This window comes from Lathamus discolor, chromosome 5 (assembly GCF_037157495.1).
Source record: "Lathamus discolor isolate bLatDis1 chromosome 5, bLatDis1.hap1, whole genome shotgun sequence".
Classification (NCBI taxonomy): Eukaryota; Metazoa; Chordata; class Aves; order Psittaciformes; family Psittacidae; genus Lathamus; species Lathamus discolor.
In genome coordinates, this window is record NC_088888.1 from 7,866,186 (window position 1) to 7,887,173 (window position 20,988).

The 20,988-nt window shown below is 40.4% G+C and overlaps 1 long non-coding RNA gene across 1 annotated transcript in view; it reads left to right on the forward strand.

Moving 5' to 3' along the window:
* The window catches only part of LOC136016003 (uncharacterized), a 257,578-nt gene extending 237,452 nt beyond the window's left edge, over positions 1–20,126 (forward strand). The window contains exon 6 of the long non-coding RNA XR_010613450.1: positions 20,073–20,126. This is a non-coding gene — a long non-coding RNA (uncharacterized LOC136016003). The remainder of the gene's footprint in view (positions 1–20,072) is intronic.
* The last annotated feature ends 862 nt before the right edge of the window (positions 20,127–20,988 follow it).

Consider the following 20,988-nt stretch of genomic DNA (forward strand, 5'->3'; position numbering starts at 1 on the left):
AACACTGCTAATGCATGCCATGGTCTCCCGGTAGCTGACCTACTCCTTGGATTTAGTTGCATTTGAGATATGCCCCTTGCGGTGAGCTTCTGATTTAAAGAACAGGGACATTCTGTGAGTGCTAAAGAAAGCAGGAAGGCTTGTTAATGCTTTTTCATTACATTCAGGCTTTTATATATGTGAATCACTCTGGGGCTTTATGCCTACCTATTCCTCCATTGCTGAATTTTATATGGAATTTACTTTGTCTTCTTTTCTTACAACAAACAAACAAAAGCCACTTTCTTGTTTCATTCAGTAATCTTAGGAAGGACTATTGCATAGAATTGTCTCATATTTTTTACTTAGATTGCATCTAAACTGGAGCAAACTTAGAAGCTGAGTTTTAAGTCCTGAGTTTTACTGATGATAAGGGAGCCAAGCTATTGAGGTCCGAAATGGAAGGCAGCTGGAGGGATCAAAACCCACTTATTTGAGAAGAGCTTCAATCAGATCATCTCAGACATCTAAGCCAGAAAACCTCAAGAGATGACTTAATTGGGCTTCCTTAATTTTGGAGTGTTTGGACTCTTGTGTCACTCAGTTGTTCCCCATGTGTTTGTGTTATATCCTGTCTGTAGCATCTGCATTGGTTATGGGAATTAATGTTACCTATTTATTCCAATTAAAATGCAGTGTTTTCTATTTTAAAGCAAAGCACAATGCAGCACTTGCAGGTAGTTGTCTTGTGGCATTGAAAATACTAAAGTATTTTCCCATATTTGCGTTGTTCCAGCCTTTCCCTCTTTGCCTGTATTAGCCACAGCAGATTTAAAGTCTAATTTACCCTGCTTGTTTTTCTCTTCCCTGCATGGGCAGAGCAGGTTGGGGAGCTGGCCTCTGATTCGTTCCTCATCTGTCCATGGCCGAGTCACCTACAGGTGTTAATTTTCCATCAGAGTTTCACTCCGGGTGACTCAATTTGATAAGGCTGTGCTGCTTTCCTCCATGGTCTCCAGTTAGATGTCACAGAAACAATGGGCAGGAGGCTGTTCATATATGCTTCTTAGGCTGGTTTTTTTCAAGCCTTGTATTTTTCCACGTTAGTCTGCTCATGGGCACTTTGTATGTGTTCTTAAGAAGCAAAAGAAAAAGTATTTTACCAGAAATAAAATGAAGAAGAAGGAAGCGTTTAAGGTGTTGTCTTTGTAGCATCTTCTGCAACGTCAGGAATGAGCAAAACTGCATGTCTTATGAAGCTTCTTGTACATGAGCTATGTAAGAGGATGCAGGGAGTTTTATCTTTCCCATCAGGTATGAAACATTGACCGAAACATGCTCTAGGAAGAGTGTGAGATTTGAAATGCAGTCAAAGTTTGTTCTTCCACCATATGCAGTGTTTCAACAACAGCCCTAGACAGTCAGTCCATCATCCCCAGTCCTACACAGGTCCTCAGTTTTCTCAGTAACACCACCCTTACCAAAGAACCAGAGCAGATTTTTCAGTTTGTGAACCTTGGAATTGCTGGGTCCAATGTAGCCCTGGAGCTAAAGGTGCAGCTTCAAGTAGAATCAGTTAGCAGTGGATTTTCTACTGTTTGGAAATATGATAATTCACATTTTTAACCCTAACCTTGATAAAAAAGCCAACATATAATAGCTTTTGTAATTTTTAGTCAGTTGAAATGTTTCAGTTCTTCTATAACTACTTTAAAGACCAGACTTTTAAACAAAGCAGTTAGGAAATAGCCAATTAATCTTTCCATTCTGAAATGGTGAGAAAAGGTTTTTACCATTTACATGCTTTCTTTTTATAGTGTTAAAAAGAATTTCCTTCAAGATCATCTACTTAAGTAATTTTTGTTAGAGAAGATTTCTGTTGAAGTTATTTTGTTGCCAGTTCTCAATCATTGCAGGGAATATTTCTTTTAAGGGCCATTGGCTCCCTGTATTACTGTGGAGAACTCTTTATTAAGTAATCTTTATGATTCACTGATACCCAGGAACTGAGTTAACTGGGTCCAATTCACTGTGACCTGACTACTGGAGCAAGTACAGTGACAGATTTAAATGCTTGTTAAGCATTTAAATATGTAAGATAAAATTTAAATATAATATAATTATATAATTTAAATATAATCAATAATATATCATTCAAACTGAAAGAACCAGGTCAGTGAGAAGATATTAGTGTTTATTTAATTGGCAGTGAAGTTTAATTATTCCTTTAGTTTACGTATTTGTATAAGAGCTGTCATTTTGTCTAAGTTTAAGCAGAAGCTGTTTAACATCAGAAGGTTATGATGTAAGTACATCAATAAATAATGCCAGTCAACAGTATGGCTATCATGTCCTGTCCTATATTGAAATACAGCAGCCCAAAGAATAGAAATTATTATCTACTGTGAAAAAGCTACATGTAGAATTTCATGCCCAAAGTTGTCTTTTGATGTGTAATTGAAAAACTATGGAAAACTTCTTAAACCATTACATTTTAGAAATATTAACTAAAAAAAGGCTGAATAGTCTTCTCTACAATTAGTGGAAAAATATGGGGATGTTTGGGTTGAATTCCAATGAACAGCTGCAAATTCTCCACAAGATCCAGAAGAATTTTCCAGTCTCAGGAGCACTGATAGAAGTTCATGTACTATAACAAAAGCTTTTGTCATTGGCTTAACTTCTGCCAAATTCTGTGCCACTGGGCTCACTTCCCATAGTCTCGTTACCTCATTACTGCCTTACAAAGGGTGTAGTCTTGCATAGTACAAAATGGTCTGTCTTTGTTACAGTGTCGGCATGTTACTCCTTTGAAAACAAGGATTGTGTATGGTGGGCTTGTGGACTCTTAATACAGCGCAAGCAGGTTCCATGTCAGATCCAGTGTGAATGACATTTTATTTCTTGTTCGTGATTGTAGGTAGTCAAATGTTGTCATTAATAGATGATGTTTTGGTTCAAGAAAGCACCGAAGACATTAGTTTGCAATACTGTAGTACCAGCCAATTACTTTTTTGTTTTAGTCATTTTGAGCTTTGGTGCAATGAAATTAGGGGTCATTTTTCTTCATAATAGCACTATGTGCTCTCAACCTCGCACTCAGACATTTGAATCTTAGTACCTTTCAGCTCAGCATCTTAGACAAGTTTGTGGATGGAGACTGATCTGCATGTTAGAGATGTTGCTCATCACTATTTTCTGATTTTTATATCCCTTATTATAGAATCATAGAATAGTTAGGGTTGGAAAGAACCTGAAGATCATCTAGTTCCATTGGCAGGGACACCTGCCATGGGCAGGGTCATCTCACACTAAACTATGTCACCCAAGACTCCATCCAACCTCACTTTGAACACAACCAGAGATGGAGCATTCACAACTTCCTTGGGCAACCCATTCCAGTGCCTCACCACCCTCACAGTAAAGAACTTCTTCCTTATATCTAACCTAAATTTCCCCTCTTCAAGTTTGAACCCATTACCCCTTGTCCTATCACTACAGTCCCTAATGAAGAGTCCCTCCCCAGCATCCTTGTAGGCCCCCTTCAGATACTGGAAGGCTGCTATGAGGTCTCCACGCAGCCTTCTCTTCTCCAGGCAAAATTTACTATGAAAAAGGGGAAAGTTGTGTATTTTTTCTGTCTCTTCTTGCATATTTCAGGTCACAAAACAGCTAGTGTAGGAAAGTTAAATATAAAAAAGGGGACAATGTCTTAAGTTTGTGAATTTGGCATTCTTTTATTCATTGCATGACCTTTGATAGGAATGCCATAATTAGCAAAACGAAGTGCATAGATACGCTGTTGAATCAACAGAAAGATGTTGAATTATACTCTGATTTTTAGTTTCACATTCTTTTATTCTGTGGTATAAAGCAGCTTGGTCTGCTGCTGTTTTGTGGGGTTTCTGTGTAGCTTTTTTCCCATACAGTGTTCTTGCCGCTCTCTGACACTCCACCTCCCTGACACCTGTAAAAAGAAGTGAGATTTAATCAATTATCGCTTCCAATATCATCAGAAAAACTGAATTGAAACAGCCTCAAGCTCCCTGAATGATTCATACTATCAAAACATAACGCTTTAGAAAAAGACTCTTCCACTTTAACCAGTTGACAGTATATGGAGAGAAAGAGGGAGTAATCTGGACTGTAGTCTTGGAAGAGAAGTTCATGCAGGGGCAGCTTTGTTTGCAAAACCACAAATGCAGAAATTGGCAGAAATTTTCTCTGTGTATCTTTTTTTGTATGTGTACTCCCGATAAACCTTCATTTTAACATCGTCCGTATCCCCTGCAATTAGAGTAGCAGCATCAGTTATTGCTTGTTGGTATCTGCTGCTTCAAATCATCTTAAAGAAAGGAGCAGATGACATGATGCAAATGGGACTTCCCGTGCTAGTACTGTTGAAGCCACCCCATGCAAATGTTTGAAATTAAGGGGTTCATCTACTGACACATTAACTGTTCTCCCTTAAACACTTGTGTGGTAGAAAGGCTGATTTGCTGGAATAAGGATGCAGCTTTTTTGCTCAAGCAGGGAAGAAAATGGCTTTAATCCTGAAGAATAGGTGTAAGTCTTGAAGCAGACTGAATTTAAATGACGACAAGCACTGTTAGGCTTAAGGTGTACCAAGAGGTCTAAGTTAAACTCTTTGGCTAGTGACAAGATATGCTTTTACTAAAATGTGCATTCTTCAGTTCTTAATCTCTCTTACTGTAAATATGAGAGGTCTCTCTCATCCTTGGCCTTAAGCTTTAAAGTGCCAAAAAGGAAAGTGATCCTGATGGCCCTGTCAAGGTGATTGCCTACCTGAATGAAACTGTGACTAATGAGGTCTTGATACCGCACTCGTTACTCAAGCAAGGTTTTAATTAACTGAGGTGTCAGGTCCTTAATGTCTTATCCTCGAGCACCTTCTTTCCTCTGTGATACTTCCCTTTAGCTTCCAATTTCAAAATTGATTACATTGAATGCAGGTTCCTTCATTTTGTTATAATAAAAATCTTTGCTATTAAGATAAATGGAAGTTGTTTCCTTTTTCATCTTGTGATGTTTCAGTGCATGCTGCTGGCACTGTGAAATAATAAGTATCTCACAAGCTTTTTCTCAGGTTTAGAGAAGGCAACAGAATTACAGTCAAGAAGCATCTTTTTTTTATTAGTATTTTTTGTGTTCTTTTCCTCTGGTGCTAACCGGTTGTTAGTTGAAGCTTATGGCTGCCAAACCCTGTAGAGTAAAACTTTTGAAGTAGCATCTGTCTCTTCTAACAGCTTGCGTGGATTGCTGTGGGAATGAAATTCCTTTTGACTCGCCTCCAGTTCCAAAAGAATTTGTGTGTCCTTATCTATTAAGGATGAGTCTGCAAAAGATGTGTATGCAAGCCTATGTATGATAGACAAAAAGGCTTTACCTAAGGCTTAATCTCCTCATACTATAAGCAAATCAGTGCTGTGCCCTTGGAGTCATCTGAATCCCAGAATGTAGCTCTTTTTTAAACTTGTAAATTGCATGAAGGTACTGTATAACTTTTTTTCTGTGCACTGGAATAGTGTTTTGTTCTATAGAGCACAGTGAAGCTGCATAATAATGAGCTAGCCAAGGTTTCTGGTAGGGTTTTTTTCACTCTTATTCAGCTGGTTCAAGGCAGGATACCTTCAGACGTTGCTGGCCTTTGTATTATGACTATTTTTTTCTGCTCTGTATAGCAGCCGGAATTCATCTGTGTGAAACATCACTGACAGCTATAGCATTTCCCATTTTTTAAAAACTAATCAGTTTAGGTTTACCTAAATAGTACTGTACGTTAGATACGATTGCAAATGTCAAAGGAGCTTCTGTTCTGAGAGATTAGCTGTAATATTCCACAGTGTATTTGGCACACAATGAAGTCAGTGGGCTTAGCTCCTAAATAGAATAATTGCTTTGAAGTAGTTTAACTGTCAACACTGGGAGAGGTAGATGAACCTAAGAAACATGAATTCTAGGGTTTGGTGTGAACATAAGGTCTTCACAACCAAGGAAGCAACATTAGGGGGTAGGCAATCCTTTTTAGTGCAAATGAAGCTCTAATAGCTGAGACTGTATGAGTGCCTTTCCCTTCCAGGTTCTTCAGAGTTCGCTGCCTACAGAAATTGGAAGTAGTAGGACAGCAGTCACAGATGGTTCCAGCTGATGGATCTGTAAAGCCCCGAATCCAGGTCTGCTGAGTCCTAGTGAGTCAGCTCCGCAGTTTTCTGTCATGTCTAGCCAGCTTCTGTGAGGTTGTGTCTGGCTGTGCAGGGAAGCCCACGCCTAGCTAACAGATTGGAACAGCATGACAGATGTGAGAGGACCTCATATGTACTTTTGTTCCTGCCCCAGCTGTGTTCTCACAGTGGTAGTTTCAGTCAGTTTTGTGGGTGGCTTTAGCTTTTGCATTCTTATTTTTGAGCATGCTGTGTTTTATTTAACCTCTGTGTCAGTGTGGCAGTACCGTTGCAAGGCAAGTCATTAATTACATGTTTTTCAATTCGGCATCTTAAGCGTTCACAAGATAGCATTTGCACAATTAGTTATCTTTGCAGCTAAGCTGTAAGATTTTTTAGGTTTTCAAAGAAAGAGGCTCGTTCATTTACTTATGCTCTGCAGCGGTGGACCACAATTCAACAGTTGACATGCTTGGGTTTGTACAACGTACTGACCAGCTGAATCATAGAATCATAAAATCATGTAATCATAGACTCATTTGGGTTAGAATGGACCTTAAAGCTCATCTAGTTCCAACCACCTGCCACGGGGTTTCCACTAGAAACCACTAGACCAGGTTGCTCAAAGTCCCATCCAAAGACGAGGGCAGGGCTTCATCTGGCAGGTCTTTTGCGAGCTGTCCTCACAGTGAGTGGTTTGTTAATAGTTATACCTATGAAGCTGAAGGACTATTTGCCAGCCTTTCCTTTCTCTGGGTAAGCATGTGTGTTATTACGTTTTAAATGCTTCCTACAGGTATTTGCAACTTAAAAGTTTATTCTTGCACATTGCCTATCCAGTCAGGAAACAGAAACTAAGCCAGTCAAGCCATTCTGGGGCTTGGAATAAGAGACAGGTGATATAATCTTTCCTCCTCTCTTGGAGAAGAAAAAGGCTTCTGGACAACTATTTCTAGACTTAAGATCAAGTCTTCCATATGCAGAAATCTATTCATTTGGACTAAGACAGGACATGTTTTCAAATGAGGGTGACAGAGTAAGCTAGTTTTACATTAAAGTTGCCACTTGGTTGTGTGCTGAAGATACTACTAGGGCCAGAAAGAAAATTTGACCCTCATAGGCTCATCTTCTGGTTAGGTATTTTGGCTGGAAAATGGTTCTGTGACTTGCTGCTCTGCTGATGGTAAATCAGTGTTGGCACTAGGGTAGAATCATAGAATGGTTTGGGTTAGAAGGGACCTTCAAAGGTCACCTAGTCCAGCCCCCCTGCAATGAGCAGGGACATCTTTAACTAGATCAGGTTGCCCAGAACCAGTTTATATGAGATGGATGCTTGCCCCCATCCTGTCAAGAAAGAAAAGGGAGAGAAGTCCCTTTATGTGTGTATTATGGATGTTATCATAACTATCCTTTATTTTAGTTATATCAGTTCTCAACCTTATCTTGGCAGAGGGTGAATGACAGAGGAGTGCTGCCTTTTGCGTTTCTGTTAATATTGCTCTGTGATTGCCTAGGGAACAGGACTGTAAAGGCTGAAATCTGTGCAGCAGATTGCCCCTCTGCATGAACCAGCCTCTGACAACTTTATTTTTCTTCTCCCCACACTGGGTGATTCCCCACCCCCAGAAGAAGTGGCAGAACTGACAATCTTTGTCCTGCCACCATTTGTATATTGAATTGTGTGCCCAAAGGCTGTGAATGACCCCTTAACAGATGAAAAATGTCTCAAGTTTATTTTTGTGCTTGCGCAATTACTGTCATTACCGGGTGGCTTAGAGAAAAAACTTCTAGTGAATGAATACCTTCTGTAGGTTAAGTATGTTTGTGAGCAGTCCTTGATACTTACCATTATGGTGTACAGGTACCTCAGATATTAGGGTGTGATTTCTCTAATACTCTTCAGAAATTGTTTCTTTTCTTTCTTACAGAGAATGAAAGGGAGCCAATTTTTACTTAATACTAACCACTTAATGCTGCTTCTTTTGTCTGATAAAAAGTCAAAGGAGGAAAAAAAGGAATGACAGACTATCTAAGCTCTAGCTTTGGACAAAGGCTTGACTGCTTTCCACTTTGCCAGGTTAATGAGGGAGATGATAAGCTGTGAGAGTTGCATTAAGCATGGCAGGCTCAGTCTCCAGGATGGAGCTAAGAAATTATAGAGTTGTGAATGGGAACGTAGTTTCTGAGGCTGCTGCCAGATGCTATGCAGAAAACTTCTCCTCCAGCTCATAGCCTCTAGGCTCTCCTGCAGGCACTTGTGCGTGACAGTCCCTAGGCCAGCATTGTAGATACTGAGACAGATGCACACTCAGAAGTGTGTTCCCACCTGAATTCATGTGGTCGGGATGCATCTGCTATGCCACCCCTGGGGTCTGCTAGTTTTTCCTGATCTTAAATTTCATTGAATAGCACTTGTCACTCTTCACTATGTGGCAGCTGTCATCAGGTTACAGTGCTCCTGACACTGCAGCTCTTTTATTCTTCCATCAGAAAAGCCTTCATCCCTCTCATAAGAGCAGAACTGTATACCTGGAACATTGCATAGCACTGTAACATGGTAGAGCAGGAAAAGCACTTCATAATCACTTCAGTGATTATCTGCTGTAAGTGCAATTGCTCCATGCTGGAGGATGTGATGAAGGTGCAGCCTTACTAATTTGGAGCTTTGCTTCCCCATTCATGGTGGAAACTTACTACATGTGATCCTGGTACAAACCCTCTGGTTTGGTTTCACTTGCAAGAAAGCCAGTTTGCATGCATCAGGAATACGCCGTGATATAAACCAGGAAGATGCTATGTGCAGACAACTGGGCAATTCATTTCAAATGTGGCCTCCTTTCTGAAATAAAATGGTAATGTGGGTATATGTAAGGTGATCCCATCATTCTTTGTTGTGAATTCTTTGTTCTTCTTAGAGTGTATTAGTTGCTTTAATACCTTATTACTTCTCATTACAAGAGTCTTAGTATTACCCTCCTTTGACAGTCACTGTTGACAGTTCAGCTGTCACTAGTGCCAGCAGAAGATACAAATATGTGTGTTTGTATGTATGTGAAGTGACAGAATCCTCAGCACAAATGCGAGCATCAGAGGAGGGAATTCAGAGGTTAGTAGGGAACCCAGTTCTTCCCCAGTCCTTACCATGTGGTCCAACCTGATTCATGTTGGGAGAGCATTAGCCTGGGATAGGCAGATGTTCACATGGTGCAGTGAGCAAGTCTAGGAAAGTCTAAGCAATAAAACGTATTGCTTGGTAAGGGTTTATATTTTATTTTTCCAGTTAATATTGCTGTTTGTATCATTCCTCCGCTTTGCAGTTTGTTGGTAGCAGATTTCCTGCCTTTCCTCTTTAGGAAAGAAACAAATTATCATCTTTGGGGAGTCTGGCATAACCAGTTCTTCACATAACTACCTTCTCCTTCCCATATATCATGTAAGAAGTGGGGAGTGCAGGTAACATCACTGCTATTGACTCCATCCCATGAACTCAAGCAGCCTCTTCTCAGGTTCTTATGGACCCTGCCGACCTGGATTATCGCTAACCACGAGTTTGTACCTTTTAAACCACACTGCAACAGATCTCATATCTAGCATATTTTGCAAGGTGCTGAGGACTAGAAGAAGATTATTCAGCTTCACTTCCTCCAGGATGTTTTGTTATTAATGAGTTTAACACCTCTACTTAATACAGTCTTGTTTGGTTGCCGTTAGAGACGTGACATCAGTTCAGCCTTAAGAACTCTCAAATTATTTTGTCTGTCTCACAGGTTAACTGGCTGATTACAGATAGAATTTGTAGGTCCAGCTGATTCATCAAGCTAATTAATTTAATTGCTTCATCAAAATTAGCTGTGCCAAAATATTAGACGACAACCGTGGTACTATGCAATAAAATGGATAGATTTTAAAACAGAATTAAACGTTTACTGTGCAAGAAGTCCGAGAAAAACACTTGATGTTTTCCAGTAGTAGCTGAACTAGAAAAGAAGGTGAAGGGGAGGGTATGGTGGGTAATAGGCTTGGGAGGCAATATATGTAGCTTTCCAGCTCTGAAAAAAGAAACAAAAGAAGCTTTCACACTTGATCAACCTGTTTAATGCGACATCAGATTGGAACATGTTTCTTCTCCCTTAGTGAAGAGCATCTTTCTTTTTTAATATACTTGATTTTTTTAATATCCTTGATTTTCATATCATCTAAGAGAAAATTCATTGTTTCATTCTGACTTCTGTTTAAAAAACTGAATTTCTGTATTTGTTCCTTGTATTTTCTCTTTGGCTGATAGAGTTCATTTACTCTTCAGCCGTTCATGTGTGTATGAAAATATTTTGCTCAAGCATTTCTGAACGCTTCAGTAATTTTTACTCACTTTTAAAATAATTTCTTTTTTAAACTCATATTAATTGTTTAGACAGGCTGTATTTATTGTGGTTGGAGAAAAAGAGAAGCTGAAATTTTGGTACACTTAAAAGGAAACTCGTCAACATTTGAGAGTTGATTTCAAATCAAGGGGAACAGTGAAAGAGGTTGGACTTGCAGACTTGGTGAGGTATTAGTAGTGGGAAAATGTGATCAACTTTCTTGCTAACCCAGTTGGCTCAAGCGTTATCTAAACAGGATTTATCTGTTGATAGACCAAAACACCTGAGCTAAATCATGCCAAGTAATCTGTCCAAATTAGGCTTTCGTTGTGTGCTTCGGCTCAGCCTTGAAAACCTTGTTATCAATACACAAAGGTATTGGAAATGGGTTTAATTTTAAATGAAGATTAAGTTCATCTGTTTCTCAAGGATCTTCCCTCCCTTATGATTACAGTGCAAGATGCACAGTCTTCCAGTCTTGCGAACATACAGTTTCTTTGAACACGAATAAGTGATTTTTTTCCCGTACCCTTCTCTCATCTTCCTTATATTATTTGGCTTTATTGTAAATCTGAAGAAAATTATTTTTTTCATTAAATACTGAGTTTTAAAAAGGGAGATTATATGTATCACTTTGTTAGCAGTGATAGCCATCTTTGCTGTTGCAAGCTAATGCAGTAGTGCTCTCAGATCAAAGCATTTCTGAGGATGCAGCACTATTATTACAGGCTCTAGAACCACAGAGTGCAAAGCACTTTATACTCAATACTGAAGGGAGGAGTGTCATCAATGGATGAGCTTTTCCTTTTTTGTTTTCTCTGTATTTAGACACAACTGCACAAATGTTAACAACATTCAGAATAAACTTTCACATATTGGGATGGCTTTTTACCCTCTGTCCTGGGCGCTGTCTTGCTCAGGGTGTGGAAAGCAGTCAGAAATCGCTGGCTCCACCATGCGTCGCTGCCTCTCCACACTAAGAGCAGGTTTTTGAAGCGCAGGCGGAAGTGGCTGGTCCCATGTGGTACTTCCAATAGCTGACACAAGCCAAAAGAATTCTTCAGATTTCACATGAGAACAGGCCAAGAGCAGCTTCGCTTAAATAACTGGTTTCTTGATGATTCTCCACTGAAAGTATTTCAGTATAAGATAACACGATATCTGTTATTTGAGACACTCCCAGGCCTCAATGTTCTGTAGTAAGGAGTTGCAGCATGTCATAGCTGGTTTCTTTTGTTCTTTCTCAGTTTCAGGCTCTAATGGTTTAATCTGAGACATGCTTGGGAATGGTCCTGCCTTGCCACAGGTTGACTTGTCCCATATTAAATCCCAGCCAGAAAGTTGGTATGAAGTTCCCTTTGTTTCTGCACCTAATTTATCATGGTGGAGTGCAGCAAATGACCTGTCTGCCTTCTGGGGTCATTTCAAATTAGATGAAAATGGTACCCCAAATTGGTACCCAAACTTTTGGTTCACACAGGAGGCTTCCACTCATGAAAGACTGATACTAGCTCAAGGGAAGATGTAGGAAGATGTAGTTCCAGTAGTAAAGTGAGCAGAGGCGCAGCTTGCCCAGCCTGCCATGGGAGCTGTTTCTTGGGGAGCTGGGTGGGAAGGGCAAATTGCTGAAAAAGGGCTGCATCAGCCATAGGCACTGCCGAAGGCTGGCAGGCAGCATGTGACTTACAGAATGGAAAGATTTCTTCACTGAAAGGGTGAACAGGCTGCCCAGGGAAGTGGTGGAATCACCGTCCCTGGAAGCATTCAAAAGCATACAGAAGAGGCCCTTAATGACAAGGTTTAGTGGCGGACTTGGCAGTCCTGGGGTAAAGGTTGGACTTGATGATCTTAAAGGTCTTTTCCATCCTAGCTGATTCTATGATTCTATAAAGCATTCTTCTGAATCATATATGGCAAAGAGAATAGCATGTTAATACTGAATGGTGTGAGCCATCTCAGTTCAAAGGTGATCATTTTTACAGAGAAGGTAAAAGTACTATCGCTTTCTGATAAAGCAAAATCCCCTTTGTATTTAGTAGAGTACCAAGAAGACTTTTTAGATTGCTCAATGTATAGCATCATGCTATTCTAACTTTTCTTCTTCCTTCTCCTTTTTAAATTATGGTGTGTTTTAAAAAATGGTAGGTAGATACCACATTTTCTTCAAAGATATTTTTCTCATGAGATAGTTTGATGCACAGTTTCCTAATCATTTGATAAAGTTTCTGCAAGAGATTTTTTTTTCATTAGCTAAAATTTTCACTGGAATTAAAACTCAACAATAAATTTGACACATCCGGGAGAAAAATATTTTCAGCATAAATCTCCGGTTCATACAGTACTAATTGCTTATACAAAACCAGTGTTATTTTCTTGAGACAGCAAATCATAATAATGGGAATTTTGATTACAGGAATTTCAGCTGGAAAAATAATAATAATAAAAAAGCAAACAGGTATTAAAATGCAGCATTTATATTAAAACGTGGTTTGTTTCCAAAGCATCTGCCTGTTTTTGCCCTTGAATCGTTGCTTGAATAAGCTGCAATGGGAAACACAAGAAAGAGTCAGCTTCTTAGCTAGTGTGAATAAATCAGACTACTGCAAATCACATAAGCAGAGGATGTAGCCCAGAGTCCTCAGCTGCTCTAGCATTTTTCAGGAGGGTATGGACTTTTCCTTACGTGCCGCTGTTTGGTAGGATGACTGTTTGCAGGCTGACTAGCATCACTGGTTGCAACTGAAAGAAAAGAGTCAGTGCTGGTCACAAGCACACTTTATGCCAGAATAAAACTGGCTGTGCCACAATGCTCCTCATTCCCTCCCAGGAAAGGTGACTGGTCCATTTGAAAATGTATTGTGTCATTCTTTATATTTAAAAGACCTCACCAATTTTACCTCTTGAGGATGCTTAAAGGTGACCCTGCAGAGAGTAACAGAGTGACATGGAACTTGTACGTGGAAATTACTTGAAATGTGCTAACATACATACACCTCTCTAGACAGGCTGAGAGAGCTGGCAGCTGGGAGAAGAGGGCACCTTAGAGCAGCTTTCAGTGGCTAAAGGGACCAACAAGAAATCTGGAGAGGAAATTCTCCCCTTTTGACACAGGCCTGTAGGGACAGGACAAGGGGGAATGACTTTAACCTGACAGAGGGGAGACTGAGATGAGACATTAGGAAGAAATTCTTCCCTGTGAGGGTGCTGAGGCCCTGGCACAGGGTGCCCAGAGAAGCTGTGGCTGCTCCATCCCTGGCAGTGTTGAAGGCCAGGTTGGACGGGGCTTGGAGCAACCTGGTCTAGTGGAAGGTGTTCCTGCCTGTGGCAGGGGTTGGAACTGGATGAGCTTTAAGGTCCCTTCCAACCCAAACCAGTCTGGGATTCTATGAAATAACAACACTCAGCTTCATGAAGTAGTGATTGCATATGGTTCATAGCAAATAGATGACCTACTTACACAAAAAGCATTCTGAAGAGCTCTGTAAGCAATGAAATGGAGGAACTGTGCATGTTCATAAATAGAAAAAAGGTAAAATCTGGTAAAAGAAATCATTAGTGTTTCTCTTCACGAAGATTAAACCAGAAAAAAAATTAAATGTAAGAATTGTAGTAAAATATTATTATAAGCTAGCTATCTGGTTATAGTTTCCATGAGCTTTAAGAGTCTCTTCTAGGGAGCTTGAAGGTTGGGTGTGTTGATTCTTCTTTTAAAGTATAAAATCTGAGCAAAAAGGAAGGTACAAGACATCAAGGGGGTGTTCCAGTATCTATCAGAACCACTAGGAAATGAGTCATTTGCATTCAGAGGGTGTGATGCATCTGAGGTTTATGACTGAGAGAGTGCTGGAGGATCAAGGGCTTGCAGAGGTAAACAGGCTGAAGCTTAAAACACAACAGCACTGAAGACAGCTCAAACTGGGAAATGGAAGAACGTGGAATGTGCTGTTTTCTAACTATACTTACAGAATGCAGGAGGTGTTTCTTTCCCAGATACCGTTTCAGAATATTAGGATTCCATGTGTCTTAAGGTCAAGGTGTAATAAAGTCATAGACTTAAAGGTAGTTGAACAGGAACTTGTATGCTGTAAGACTGAAGTATTGCAGGCGTCTTCATGTAAGACTTAGACTTGCAAACTATGAATCTTACTTTGATCTGTTATTGTACAAGTACTAATTCAAGCTCCAGAATCCCACCTGTGATGCCATTATGATGGCTGTTCTTGAAGCCTGAAGCTCTCCTATTCCAAACACCCCTCAGCTCACTCTCTTCCACTGAAGATCTCAAGACATCAAAAATATCCATGAACATGCAATAAAAAGGCCTGCCACTCTGTAAGTGTGGTAATTCCCTTAGCCATAAATCCAATATACACAACAGATTGTAAGGGCTGTTTTAGGCATCATGCTCAGACTCCATTCAGGAAAATGCCGAGCTGAAGAGAAGAAACCAACTTCCTTTTAGGACCTGTAGGGAAAGTAGAATGTAGGGAGCAGGAGTCTGAAGTTTCTCACCTAAATACATGCCAGAAAGGCAATGTTTAGGTTTTTTCCCTACTGTCTGAGCTTTGTCAAAGGGTAATGAATAAAATCCGTTACAGGGAACATCGTGTGTTTTATGTGGTAACTTGTAGTATCACTCTTCTGCAAACTAGCAGGAGGCCTAACCTAGCCTCTGGGATTTCCAGGTGTACCTTTCGCTGCAGATTGTCCCAAGGGTTTATCACCACAGCCAGTTTATTTGGATTTTGTCATTTTCATAAAAGCCATGTGTCTTGAGACTGTCAGATTCACTTGGGTTTGTTTGAAACATCAGATGAGATTAAAACGAGAGAGAAGCTCCTGACTACAAAGCTAGAAAGGCTGTTGCAGAAGGGAGGCATAATGTAGGAAATGTACAGTGTAAAATGCATCTGAAAGCAATCTTTTCCCCAAAGTACCATATAAGATTGTGAATGGTCCGAGATGTAGCCGAGGGCTGATTCTACAAAGCCCCAGTCAGAGACCTGCCTTTGAGAGCAGATGTGTGAAATGACTTTGGGAAGGGAGCAGCTTAGTCCTGCTTGCCCTGGGCACTCTCTGACTCATTTCCTCTTTTTCCTTGGTTTCAGACAGGTTTCTCAGGCTCACTAGCACTCTCTTTCTGTTTTATCCAAAAAGAAAATTACTTTGATGATACAAATCTCCACTAGTATTTACCCTGTTTCTTTTCATTAATTTCCTGGTGCAGTCATTTCCCCTGTCTTGGGGAGCCTTCTCTAAGCATGCATTGCCATTTTAGTCCTCACTTAGCACATTGCTTCCAGCTGAAAGCCTTTTTAGCCCTCACTTAGCACATTTTTGCTGGTTGAAAGACTCTATTTTACATTATTTTTATTTTAAGAGGTTTCTACCTTTTCTGGACTCACAAGACCCTGTGTATATCATAAGAAGTAGTCATTTTGCTACGCATAAATCCTATTAGAATACTCGCTGCTGAGTTTTTCGTTGAGATCATACATAACAGCTGCAGTGTTCAGACAGTTGTTTAAAATGATTTTGATGGTGTTGCCAGTTTTGGGGATCCTGCTGTGACAAAATGACTGATGTTGAGAAACATTTATGCCACGGGTGGGATTCCCTGCAGAAGCAGATGTGTTTACCCCTGGGCAGGTGCAGAAGTCATATCTAAGTGAAGGAGATGTATGACTTGTAAGAGGGAGAAGTAGGGCTGTATGTATTTCCATATATCAGTTGCTTTCACAGGTGAAGATTCCACAGACTTTGGACAGTTAAGCTTACTTGGATGCTGAACCCACTGCAGTGCATCCCTCACTAAGAGTGGCAGTTCTCCCAAAGGGAAAAGGCATCTACTCCATAGATGGTCCAGCAGGCTCTAGTTTATCCTCAGCCTAATGAACTATATAGAAACTACATGACCTGACTCTGCAAAGTAAGTGTAAATCAGGAGCTCCTCCACTGAAGTCAGTGGGATTATGGCACTGTAAAAGTGACATATGTGAGAGGAAAAACAAGCTATAAGATGAATGACTGGAGTTGTCACTGAGCTGCAGAATCTCTTGGCATAGTTGGTCTGTGCACGATGCTTTCAAAATCAGAACAGCAGAAAAAAGATTTAGGGGAGACATCAGTAAAGCAACAAAGCAGAGGATCTTGTTCAAAAGAGGGAAACAAAAGTAATTCTAAACTTTCTGAAGAAGTGGTGGTTGCTCAATCAAAAAACAAGAGTGGGTCTTTTCCTCACCATCTGTTTTAAAGGCTGGGGGGAAGGTTAGATTTAAATTCCAGACTCTATTGAATTTTTTTTTCTTCTCCTTTTTTCCTTCTTCTTCTCACTTTCCTGTGAAATTATGCTAAACTAATTGCCACTCTACTGCCTGTGGTAAGAAAAAAAGAGTAATCTTGCTTTAGCTTTTGCATTGCTCTCATTCTTGCTAGAATTTCTTCAACGCAGACGTTGCAATCAATTCTTAAAACTTCCTTCTTGAGGGAAATAGAAAAAACACAAACCCAGAAGAACTCGTCTACAGCCTTTTTGAGTTTCTTACAGCATCACCAGTCTTTGGAGCTGCTTACATCTTTGTTGCTTTGAATAGGCTAGAGCAGCACTCCCATGATGTTGAGTGTTGTGATCTGTTCAGATGTGAAGCAGAGTTCTCGGACAACTTATCCGTGAGGTAGAGACTCGAGTGAAACCTCAGTGCCTCAATTCGTCAAGTACGTATCTTGCGCAGGCCAGCGTTATATGAATTTTAGATGGTACTAGATGGTTTAGGGCACTTTGAACACATTTTGCCCTGATCAGTTAAATTGTGATTCAGTTGTGATTAGCCACACAGCCTCTCCAAGTAGATGAGAAGTCCTGCTGAAACCTTCCACCAACACTCTTCCAGTTCACATAAGCTACCTGGTGGCAGAACTGTGATCTACGTTTCTGTGAGTGATACCTGTTTTCTTTGTTAGGTTTTAATTCTTTTGTTTGTAACTGCCCTTCTTCTCTCTCTGTTTATTTGAAAGCAGAATGCATATTTTAAAGGAACAGCCAGCAGGGAAATGCTGTATTTTTCATTGGGGTGATACATATAGAAAGTGAGAGACTGCCGAGTCAGGCACAGTTTGCTGTTTGTCGCTGCCTAAAACCATTAGCAATGTGAGATTATACAAGGCACCTGCTTAAAGATCAAAAGATCTTGCTTGAAACCCTGGAGAGTGATATTAAAGGCAGATCTTTAGTCTGTACTCTGCACAAAAATAGAAACTATTTCCTTTTTCCAAGAGCTTTTATGGCTTGACTAACAAAGGCAGGCATGGTTTTACATGGCTTGTCTCAAACCTTTCAGATTGTCCAAAGTGATCTTTGAAACATCTGATGTGGAATAAGGGGGGGGTTGTTGCTGATACTGTTTCATAGAGAGGCATAGAGTGGTCACATCCTTTACTGCTTTAAATCCACTTTGTTCATCTTGGTGTGGGCTCAACCAGTGCTGCAGCTTTGACTTCGAAGTGCTTTGTGTCCTGATGTACATGACAGCACTGACTTGAGTGCCAGGGTACTCGGTGTAATGCAGGAGGGGAGCTGGGTGCTTAAAAAAATGAACTAGTGCTTTAAAAGCTTGGGCTAACCATCAGAAAGTGCTGGAGGGGGGAAGACAGCGGTGTACTGCAGGAGAGCAGCCATCTCCAGTCTGATTTCCTTCTGGTATGAGAAAGAGGAACGCACATAACAACACTGCTGCAAAAGTAAAAGGTGGGAATGAAACCTTTTGTTCATTTTCGCTAAAGTTAAAGCATCTGCTGCCATTTTGTAGCTGACTCTGGTAACTTCGTGCTGCTCTGCAGTGTCTGAGTGACATATGCTTGAAGGTTTTCACTCTGCTTTTACTTTCAAGTAATTAATAATTTACTGGGCTGGAGTGCAAAAAAACACAGCCACAGCCTAATGACTAGTGGGTGTCTCCAGGAGAAACAGGAAGTGGGCTCACATCCCCACTCCAGTATGTGCTTAACATTATATATTCATTGAAACAAGCTCTTGCTGGGTCAGCTCCTTCCTGGATGACTGCCGAGATCACCAGAATGCAGTGATTCCTACTCATGTGTGTGTACTCTTTCTTTCCATATTCCACTCCTCGTACAAAATGGGATACTTTATAGTATAAAGGGTATGAAAGCACCAACCTAGAAATATTACATAGGCTGGTAGTCTGACTCTTCATTTTGGCAGTAGGGGGGATAGGTTCAAACCCTTTCAACCACAGGATGGATATTTGCTGCTTGTGTCCTGTGTGCATGTGAGTGAAAGGGGGAGGCACTTATTCTCCATTGAGGGTTTTGTATGCAATCTGACTGAATAGCTGTGCTCTGTGAAAACCTGCATGCTTCCTGAAAGAAAGAAAAATGCACAGAGTAGTCACAGTGGTTCATTTGGAAGCAGCTCAGCTGAAAATCTAGGCTTCATTTCTGAGGTTAACCACTTTGTGAATAGCCAAAAGCAAAAGGATGATGTTTATGATACCTGTGAAATTGTCATGTAAATAAGGTACAAAGATAAATTCCTCCCTATTTTCAAATCAGATTTTCGAAAGAACTTGAAAGCTTTTGTTCAGAAAACTTGTAAAAATTTTCAGTTACTGTGCCTAGGCTGAAGTAGAATCCTAGAATGGTCTGGGCTGCAAGGGACCTTAGAGCTCATCCAGTTCCAACCCCCTGCCGTGGGCAGGGACATCTTGCACTAGAGCAGGTTGCTCCAAGCCCCATCCAACCTGGCCTTGAACATGGGGTATCATTGACTTCTTTATAATACATAAATATTTAAAATTACTTTCTTTCCTGCTTTAGAAGTGTTTCTTGAAGTCTTGTTTCTCTGCAAAATGGCTGCCTCAGGTAGAAGGCTGTGAATACACTTCTTGTCGGCATGTTTTGGCCGTGTCTTTCGATCTACTGCAGTTGCCAAAAGCAATCACAGCAGCCACAGATGCAACCGCAGGAGGGTTCTTCAGTGGAGAGGGATTTCCTCGTGGAAAAGCATTGAGGTTTTTATTCTGCTGTGTATTCTTGCTGTGGGGGATGTTTGGGGAAGAAAAGATCTGCAGCCAAAGTGCTTCCGAGCCCTGCCAGTCCCTGCTGCTGGAACAGGCTGTTGGAGTGGTGGGTGCTCAGGTATGAGAGCAGCTTTTTTGTGTCTTCTGCTTTTTGCCAGACTTGGGACAGTTCCCACCTGCCCCCAGAAGGCAAAGAGTGTAGAGAGGTGGCTTAATTCCCTTGAGTCTGGCACAGTATCATGACTGCTGGGTCTGAGAGCACTTCTAGTGCTCAACAGCAATTTTCCAGTGCTGTGAACATGACAATGTCTTCTTACCTTGCAATTTGTTCCATTGGCAAGTGATTATCCTGACTCCAACTGAAATGTCTTGTCATTGCAGGAAGAGACTTTGTATGCATTTGTAATAGCTGGTTTTGTCACTTTTGAAAGACTTAGGGGTTTTCTATATTCCAGTATAAATAAGCTTTTAGACTGTCAAGGGTCTGAATGAGTGTTCACATATGTTGATAGGACTGATGACTTGAGGATGGTAAACAGAGAAAACGAGAATAAAATGACCAGCCCTAGAAAAACAAGTTATGAATATCAGGAGACAAGCCTTCAAGGGAAAACAGCAAAGAATAGGACCAAACCAACCCACAAAACCCAACCAGACCAACCAAAAAAAACCCTATGTCTACAAGAAAAGGAATACATGGTAAGCTAAAGAAATATATATATACACATGTATATATACATATACATGTATAAAGAATGCTTTTTCAAAGCTCACTAAGGAGGTAGATACAGGCTCATTGTGCAGTCTTTCTTCTCCTCCAGGAATACAGGCCTTTAGTTCAAGTCAGTCACTCATTTCAAATATATCACTTCAGTTTGGAAGTTGGCACATTGCAGCTAAAATCAGTGAATGTGTTTTAAAGAGCTTTCTGGCTTGAATAGAGATTAAAAAGTTCTTTCTAAACTTCTTTTTTCTTTTATAGGCACACATGATTCTTCCACATTTGTGATTTAGCACATTATTTAACCAATAGATTCTTGGCTGAGTGATTGTATAATGCAGGAGATATTCCAGGAACTGGCACTGTTTATCTGATGGGTATAGCTGTGTTTCAATTCCCTTGGTTTGCGTCTGAGAGCATTTAATTCCTTCTGCCTCTCCTGTTGTCAGAAGTCATCCTTTTCCTTCCAGATCCAGCCAGGAACTGTCTGACAGAAGTCTGATGATCCCCTTTCCAAGCGTATCATCTCATATTCTTTATATGAGGTATTTTCTTACAACTCTGGAGTACTAAAGCGCTATTCCTTTCTCATTTTATATATGGGTGATTGAGGCAGGAGTACAAGCCAGGAGGCAGTGTCTTTACAGAGCAAGATTCCTAGGTTGGAGACTACCCAGTTGCTCCTTTTTTACTGGAAATGGAGAAGA